Raw genomic sequence first — 9,225 nt, 5'->3', positions numbered from 1 at the left:
GCAGAATTTATTCTCTCCTCTGCTGCCCAGGCACTGCAAGGACGGGCTGCAGGCTGTGTCCAGGCGYGCGGTGGCTCGCAGCAGGCACAGAGTGTCCCTCCGAGGCGGGGACGAGGAGCCACAAACCCGTATTCTCTGGAGAGGCACATTTTCGGGTGCTCAGAGAGGAAGGAGGCATTATCCCGGCTAAAGCGCCTTGCCCTGTGAAAGCCATTCCCCACGGCTCTGGACGCAGTCCCGGTGTCCAGGGAAGTAAATGGCACCCAGGCAAAATTGGGGGCCAAGCTCTGCCTTCTTATGCGAGTCCAATTAAGACCTGGCCGCGCAGAATGCCAATGTGCAGCCCGGCAAGGAGGGTGGGCTCCAGGCCTGGATTAACCACTTCCCGCCTGCGGCAGCGACGGGTACCGAGGAAGCCCTGAACTGGAGGCCTCCAAGATACTTTCTGCAGGGAAAACCAGTGAGATCGAAGCGGAGCCCCCGAGGCGCAGCAGTGCAGTGTGAGACGCCGCAGGCAGGGATCCCCAGGCTGAGGGCTGAGCTCTGTCCCGCGCCCGGCCCCGCGCCCGCTCCAGCTGCACCGAGCCCTGCGCACAGGGCGGCCCTGCCACGCTCGCACCAGCAGCACCGCTGCAGGCACACAAAATATTGCAGCGGGTGCATTCGGAGCTAGGGTTGCTTATTTTGAATGGTTTTAACAAGGAAACAGAACACAAAAAAAGTGGCTTTTTTGCATATTTATCACGAAGATGCAATCTGAAAACCTGAGCAAGCAGCAGTGCAGCTAGAGGCTTCACACATGCAATTCAGTTACATTTCCAGGTTTACTGAGGGCRGCTACATGTTTTATTGCAACACATATTACACTTTTATACTGGGTGAACTAGGGAAAATGTTGAGATTAACACCATATTGAAACACCTTCAGCTGAGACACCTATACTCTCAGGGTGACTATAGTCACCCATCTACAGGTACCAGAATAGGGGCTTGAGGCTGAAATTGTCCTGTTTGTTTTCTATATTTTTGAGTGAGAATGAGCTTCTTCTGCAGCCCTGTGAGATGGAGGTATTTGGGCTAAGCTATGTGGGCTGATGAGAACCAGGCATCCGAGAGCGCTGTGCATTCCTGCAGGAGGATGCACAGGGATAAAAGACTTAATTTCTATTATGTTTGGACAGCACTGAAATTTAGTTTCACAGCTTCCTCCTTTGGTACGGGCAGAGTATTGCYATGCATTTGTACAGCTCTTTTAGCAGAAATACTCAGTCGTTTGATTCTAAAATGGACATTTGCAGATACAGTACTGTTTTTCTTGCTTTTTTGTTCCTTTTTTATTTTTCCCCCAAAGATATGTCATACTTCAGCAATGAAAACGCTGCAAGTTTAGCGTTTTATAAGCTTGGCAGGTCCCACATAGCGGGTCTCTGAAAACTTGTGACTGTTACAGCAAACCAGTTGAACTAAATAGTTTCAAGAAAGCCTCAAGTTATTGCATGACTCACTTCCATGGAAAATACTTCTCACTGGAAAACATACGATTTCTTTTTCTGGATGAGTATTCCCTTTCCTTGCCACACCCCAAGAAGTCAAACACTGTGCTGGGCCGTAGGTTGTTTTTGCAATGAACAGAAATTCTACATGAGGAAAGCATTTTATTTTAGCTTTGTTTCATTACTGAGTAGTATAGAGGAAAGGCTTTATCATCACATTAGTGCCTTTGGTTTTGCAAGCTGTGCTTTGTGGCATTCCATATTCTGCAGATACTATTCCTCACTGAGTTATCTCCGTGCTGAGCCCCATAGCTGTTTTGACCACAGTAAAATTTGCTCGTGATTTAAGATTAGCTTCTTAGAGAGATGCTGTGGATTAGTTCTAACATTTCCAAGTAGAGGTAGCAAAGCACTGGAACAGCGTTTTAAAATAAATGTTGAAATAGTCCTGATCAATGAGACTGCAGTTTGGATTCTGTGATATAACTGGTGTCTACCAAGATCCTGCACCAGAGTTTTACTGCAGYTGTCAGGTACCATTTTAAACAGCAATTTGTACAGATGTAGATTAAGGTTTGAACTAAGCATTGTACTGAGGTATGTAATGGAGGTCTTTATTTCAAAGCAAAGGTAACCAGTTGTACATGCGAGGTTTTCCTTTGCACTGATTGTGTGTCCCAGTGTGTTCTATTTCCCGTGTGCTTACTTAAAGGAAAGATACACAGAACCACAGCTTTTATAGAGAACGTCTTTTTATAGATTACCATCTTTCCAGTTTGCCTAAATATCTGCACAAATGCACTTAGGAAAGATAGTGTTAGGTTTCCTGATCTTCTAGTTCAGTTATCATAGAGAGTAGCCATCTATATATGCTATCATCACCAGTGAGGGTGAAGTATTGAAAGACAAGTCTCAAAACTAAGCAGTTAACACCAAGGAGTCTCAAAACTAAGCAGCTAACCAAGGTGGCCGCTCAGAGCAACAGGGCTGATGAGCTACTCCCCCGGCCCCGAGCCTCTCGCGAACCTTGGTGCGTCTTCCAGGTGYACCACAGCCTTGAGCCTTGCACCTCACGCTGAATTACTCCTACCTAGCCAGGGTTTTGTCCTGCTTGGACTTCAGTATTATCTCCTAATTGTCTTTAGAGCTTTCAGACTAATTATGGGCATTTTACAGGTCATGATTCTGGCTAACATGGAGCTTGTGTTACCCTCACTTCTGTCCACAAAATCCCCCCCAAAAATCTATATATCATCTCCAGCAATTATTGCAGCATCTTCAATCTTAATGTTAGCTTTGTATCCATGTATAACAACTTAATTTAGACGAATTTCAGTAGGAAAAGAACTTCAAAGCAATCCTAGGCCCTTCCAGGACAACTGTATTTTTTAAAAATCCCCAAAAGACGGTAGTCCTTCCAAGCTTCCCTACAAGGAAACTGCTTAGCCTTATTTAATTATCTGAAAAGCAATGGGTAAACAACCTCATAACAAACTTGTGGTTACTGAAGACTAAGAAATTCCAGGGAAAGCTAACAAAGAGAGGGGACCACGTAATTCAGCACTGGAAAAACAATAACCCGGCACACTAACCAGCAACATGAATTACTCATTCCTAAATTCAAATCACTAACTGCCAAGGGGGAAGAGATAAAAATATAGCTTTCTTCTTAAACAGTATTATCTAGGTATCCTGGAACAGGGAATAGCCTCCCCTATGGACACATCCCACCATTCTGATTAAAAAGCCACTCTGTTAAGGCAAATATGTGCTTCATTAGTAAGGTCTTGTGTTTCTAAATGTTAATAAGACAGATTTTGTGTTACATCAGCTCAGCACTTATTATGTGTATTTATGCACTTAGTGAATATCACTAGGAAGCAAAGATAGAGTGCATGTCTCATCTATAAAACTGCCTTAATCCTGCACAAAAAAAGAAAATGGGTAATTCATAAGAATTCACTAGGAACACTGCAGTAACAAGGACTGAGTAACAAYGAGATAAAGACACTAATGCCATGTGTGGGTGTATGGAGGAGGGAGTCACCCTTGAGTTGGTCTCTACTTCTGTGGTCCAAATGCCACAGGCGCCCGACAAACAAGCCACCGGAGTGCTGACACGAAGCAGGCAAATKCCAAGCTGTGCCTAGTAGCTTCTTCTGTAGCAAGAAAATCTAATTCGTGTAGAGCTGCCACAAGGAATACCTGCTGGGAGCACCAGGGAACGAGGGGTCCAGCACGCAAGAGGCTGCCCTCCTCGGCCTCCGAACCCGGTGTTGATCCGGGAAGCCCAGGCCTGAGAGCTCTGATCCCTCTATAAATAGAAAAGGAGCCAACAGGAGCAGGGAAAACAACTATTTAAACTCAAGGACAAAGTTGGCTAGAGCTCATTATGAAGAAGCTGAGTGTGAAAAGATTCACAGCCAGAGACGCAAGGCACAGGCTCTTACTAGAATATCAAAGGTTAAAATAAACAGTATGCTTCACTGAGAATTGTGACTCATTTATAAAAAGCCACGAAGTTGATAGGATGCCACTCCTTGTGCTCTTATTCCCCTTACCCCACAGTCTGCAGTTTAAACATACATCTACTATTGTACTTACAAACTTGTAAAGTTACACATACTATGATAGGAAAACATGAACCTGTGAAAATCAGGCACTCCTAAGCTTTAGCTGTAATAACGCAAATGTTATCACAGCTGTGCTAATTACTAGCCTTTATCTATAAAACTGATTCCCTTGCAGTTAGACCAGTTTCCATGCTTTATTCCAGGTTACAGATAGTCTGTATGTTGCATGGCTCCCAATATACTGTTATGTATCTTACCCTCCAAGACTTTCACGCACACATCACTTGAAAAGCAATGACACCAACACAACCCCAGGGTAAGCGCAGCTCTCCTGAAGTGACARTACCTGATGGCACTTCTGCTGGCCTCTCCATTTTCAAGGGAGAATGGCCTGTGCCATGAGCTCCAGCTTTGGCCAATTATATGTTTTCCTTTGCAGACTTAGCATCATGGTGTGTATGTACTGTTTTAGATGAGATAATATACATGGAAGAGACCACTGATGAGTTGGCAGTGATACTGGTACGAGCTTTACAGCTCTGCAACAGAACTGAAGCAAGGGTAGAATTAATGAATGTCACCTTGTTTAGTAAGGAGCTCAGCACCGTGCCGTTAAGTCAGAAGAGAAGAAGAAATCCTGGTAGGCAGAAGAGGAACAGCCAAAACCAGAGCATAGGAAAGTCTCCTCACAGTGAATAGTTCCGTCTGGTAGCAAGCCAGAACAGCACCACACAGGAAATCACATTCATTCACCTCCAAGTCAAAYGAGCAGATTAACTAAGAGTCTCAAATACAGACAGGGAACATGATGTTTCAAGTGAAGTATGACAGTTTTCCAAAATGCCCAAACTTCTTTTTACATCAAAGCCAGACTGAATCTATTCTAGAACTGGCAAGGATAATTTGAAAATGTTTCCAAACTGAGGAAGAAGTTGAGACTTAGTTAAGGCAATTTGAATGAGTATAAAGAAAAAGGTTATGCTCTTTCACAACTCTGATTAATTTGGCTTCACTGATACCAGACCTGCTGGACAGTCAGTTAACAYGATTAGACTCTTAAAGTTTTATCTCTGCAGTAAATGCTGCCAAGGAAACATGGAATTATTTCAATACTACTATGCACCTATGGACTTAAAAAGCTTATTTGTATTTGCATATTGATTGCTTTCACTAATCTATTCTCTGAATCTGGCCTATTAATGAAAATAGTTGTCAGCAATGACCTCATGAGAAAAGCAGTTTAACCAGTTTTATACGTTCTATAAAGCTTGACAGAATGATTTGCAAAAATTAAATGTTTTAAATAGGAACTTGCAGGGTACTTTTCCGCAAGTCATCTGTATTCAGACATCTCATTTCCTGTGCCGTATTTGGTTTGAGTTCTTCAGGCAGCCGAYAATGCCATGAACAAGAGCAGCTGTGGTTTCCTGTTAGTTCTGGCCACTAGCTCGCATGTCACCACGCGAGCAGGGGAATGACTGATCTGACCAGCAACAGCACTTCAGCTTCCCGAGCATCACTCCAGTATTAGAAATACTCAGGTTGGATCATAAGGAGCTTTGCAACTTCACGATTTTCAACACAAAAATGCATCATATTGCTGAGTTCCCAAAGAATTAAATTGCAGAAAATGGAATCTTTAAAACCTGGACTTGGGTGCTGGAACCAGTACAGTGCCACATGTACCACTTAAATGGATGCATTCAGGACCATGCATTCTTAAAGCACAGATGAAAAAAAGAAAGAGTCACCATTTCCTCGAGTTGCACTCATTTGCAATGTTTAGAACAATTAAAGATTCTTTTCTGAAACAATGAGAGAAATGGTGCAAGACAGACAGAACTGTTATTTCTGGTTTCCTTCAATGACAAGATAGAAGTTAAGCTGAAAACAAAGCATGTTTCAAGTACTTAGTGCCAGTTTTCCTGAAAAGCACTTCTCTTCACCCAATGAAGTGAATCATATGCAGTATTGTGTAGTGACAACTGTGTCCAACACAATCAAGTTAATGTTTCTAAATCTATTTTTAAGGAAGAGAAGAAAGTAGGATGAGTAAGTCAATGTAGAACTTCCTATTTATATTAACAATACATTAGATTTTTCAAAATAGGGTATTAGAGGTAGGAATATGGTATTATTTACTTTTTAAACTTGTGTACTTTACTTGTAAAACATGACAGTCAAGTTTCCCACCATGGTATGACCATGACCCACGCAAAAATTGAAGACTAATTTTGAATCTGTCCTCATTCAGACCAGCCCACACGGTCTGCCCTTCCACTTCTGTACCAGGACACAGCCCTTCACTCCAAACACTTTTTTTCCAGCCCTGCTGACATTCCCTCTGCTGAGTTCTTTTTACTCGCAGCATCAGAAGAGTTAATACTGAAACACTAAGTCAACCAGTAGCAGAGTTCCCCCTCCTCGGTGGGTGTCATTCCCATGCAAGTTGCTCCATAAAGATCAGCCTCACACTCAGTTTGGCACTGACTGGATTCGGGCCTCTCTATCACACAGGAATCTTAGTCTAGGGGAGAATCAGCAGGCAGAAAAAAGTGAAGGTGATGTTGGAGTCACCTATARCAAAAGGAAACACATCCTTACTGTCGACATGTTAAGCTACAAAAACACAGTAGAATTAGTAGAGTATTGCTCAGCATTCAGAAATATTRAAATATTTCTTTGGTCTATGTTTCCTAGAGTAATTGAGCTGTCTTTAGGTTTATGGCATTTAAACCAAAAAATTCTTCTACAGTATAAATTCTTGGTGGCTAAAACTGTAAATGACCTTGCAAACCAAAACATACACAGAAGTACTAATGAAGTATTTAACTATAGATGTAAAGGGACAACCTTGAGGGCCTGAGGCCTGAAAAACATTTATTTCTCTGAATCATATAATTAAACCATACTTTGGCCTTTTGCTTAATCAGTACACAGAACAGTACTTCATACTGTTAAAAGAGTGTCCCTCATGGTTCAGCTTTTATTAATAATACCTGGACATATCAAGCACTTTTTCTTTAACTGCAGTTAAAGATGTAAAGTCAAGTTTGATTATATTGATATCATGTTTAAAACTTATGAAATGCCCRTGTAATAAGAGTTTTAAGTAGAATGTTCCTTAGAACCGTGGGAGATGACCAAGCATACCCACTTGTACATTATAACCTACCAGAATGAAGGGTTCTCTCTTACTTTTCTTTTTCTAATCAAATATTTTACTTTTCAATAAGTGCAAAGTTAAAGTTCATAATTGTGCCACTGGATAGATCCAGGACCCATGTTCCACCTATTGCTCTGAAAGTCTTTCTTATAATGTTAACTCATGGCCTTCTTTTAAAAGATAAACATGTGCTCTTTGCTGCTGCAAATTCCTTACATCAGATTCCGGACTACACAAGGTCTGRGACAGTCATTTCAGAAAGCTGTCTCATTTCACAATATTATAATGTTTGAACTATATTGTGTTTTTTTTTTTTTTTTCCTGCAGAATCTAGTAAGATTCTAGTTTAAAGATCACTTTTGGACAAAGCTCAAGCTGGTGCATTCAGGAAGAATCAGGTATACCACAAACATTAAAATACCTTTACCATCCTTTCTCTTTGTGGTTTAAGTAGTTATTTTTCTCCCTTATTTTTTCATAACAGGTTTCAAGCATTCCAGCTGTTTACTGAACACATACCATATCACATCCCATTTAAATTTACAGCAAAGCCAGATCTGTCATCTGATAGTGGGCCAATTCCTAAAGAGCATTAGAAGGTGAAATCCATTAATGAGCACTACACTTTATAACAGCCTGGAAAAGGAAACAGCATTTGCAAGTCCTTCCCCAACCCCACGGCAGGAGGGAAACYGCACGGGAAGAAAAGGACAAAGTCTTATTTCTTCAGCTGACAAATCCAACTGCCCACAAACTTTCAGCACTAACACGGCCATTCTGTCCTTACCCATGCTAGGCAGAGAAGACTGCAACCCAGAGTCCCATATTATTTACTTACTTTCTATGTTTTAAAATTTGTGTTTTAGATGTCTAGGTGCATGCAAGCAAAACACCCTCAAGTCCATCAGATGGAGGAAAGTCTTGGGCTACTGTAGTCTACCAGGGCTGCTAATAACTAACTTTTAGTGTGTTTCCTAGAGTCTTAATACAGACAGATGTGCATGTGAAATGAAGACTAAAATCAAGAATTTCTCTCTAGGATTTAGGAACTAACAAAACAGAAGGTATCTCATCACTGTTTTTTTTTTCTGTTACTGATGTTCATGTCTAGAAAATGAATCTTCCATTTCTGAAGAACAGGGACATGAAAAACTAGCAGTTTCTCAGTGCTTGACATAATCTTTTTAGTGCATTTGCTGTTGAGCTGTATTTTAATATGTAGCTGTGGCTCTGAAGAGTAAAAGCAGCCGTACAGAAAAGGACTTTGCAGGCAGCAGAAAAAACAACTCGACCTGAGCAGCCCCAAGAAGCAGTGCAGGAGTCACCAGCCTTATCAAGGAAGCAGTGCAGGAGTCACCAGCCTTTTCAAGGAAGCAGTGCAGGAGTCACCAGCCTTTTCAAGGAAGTCAGAGCAGCAGCTGAGCCCCATGGAGCGCTTGCCCCGAGCCCCACGGCGCGCTTGCCCCGAGCCCTGCACATGCAGGGCCTGCTCCGTGCAGACCAGGCTGCAGCTATGACTAAGTCAGCGGTTGGGAAACTCCTGCTTCAGGCAACCACCGGGAGTTATTTTGAGAGCCAACCCCCACGTTGTTTTGAACTGTTTTTGTGCTCCCCGCTACACAACACGGTCTGGTAGGGATGGAAACCTCACCAGCAGCACTCCCCATTTGTGCCCGAAAGAGAAAGTTCCGTGTARCACAACCCGGCCGCACTCTCCACAGCCGGGCTGCCTGTCAAAAACATATTTACCAAAAACCTTCCCCCTCTGCTCCACGGCTCATCGGCCCCACACAGCACAAACTGCACAGAAAACGTTTTCACGCGGAGTTTCCCCCGGCTGAAAAGAGGGCTGCTGGAGGCCTGGGAAACCTCCTGCGTGCTGTACCTCTGGAACAGCCCTGGATCGGGATGACACCTAGGCGCCCCGGGCCGCCGCTGACACGCAGCGCTGCCCGTCAGGGCGCCCGGGCCGCGCGTTTGCGGCCGGGGGGGGG

The sequence above is a fragment of the Nothoprocta perdicaria genome, unplaced genomic scaffold, assembly GCF_003342845.1.
Source record: "Nothoprocta perdicaria isolate Ctin4 unplaced genomic scaffold, notPer1 scaffold_32, whole genome shotgun sequence".
In the NCBI taxonomy this organism is placed as follows: Eukaryota; Metazoa; Chordata; class Aves; order Tinamiformes; family Tinamidae; genus Nothoprocta; species Nothoprocta perdicaria.
The sequence above is the reverse complement of the archived record's forward strand: the minus strand, read 5'-3'. Positions refer to the sequence as shown.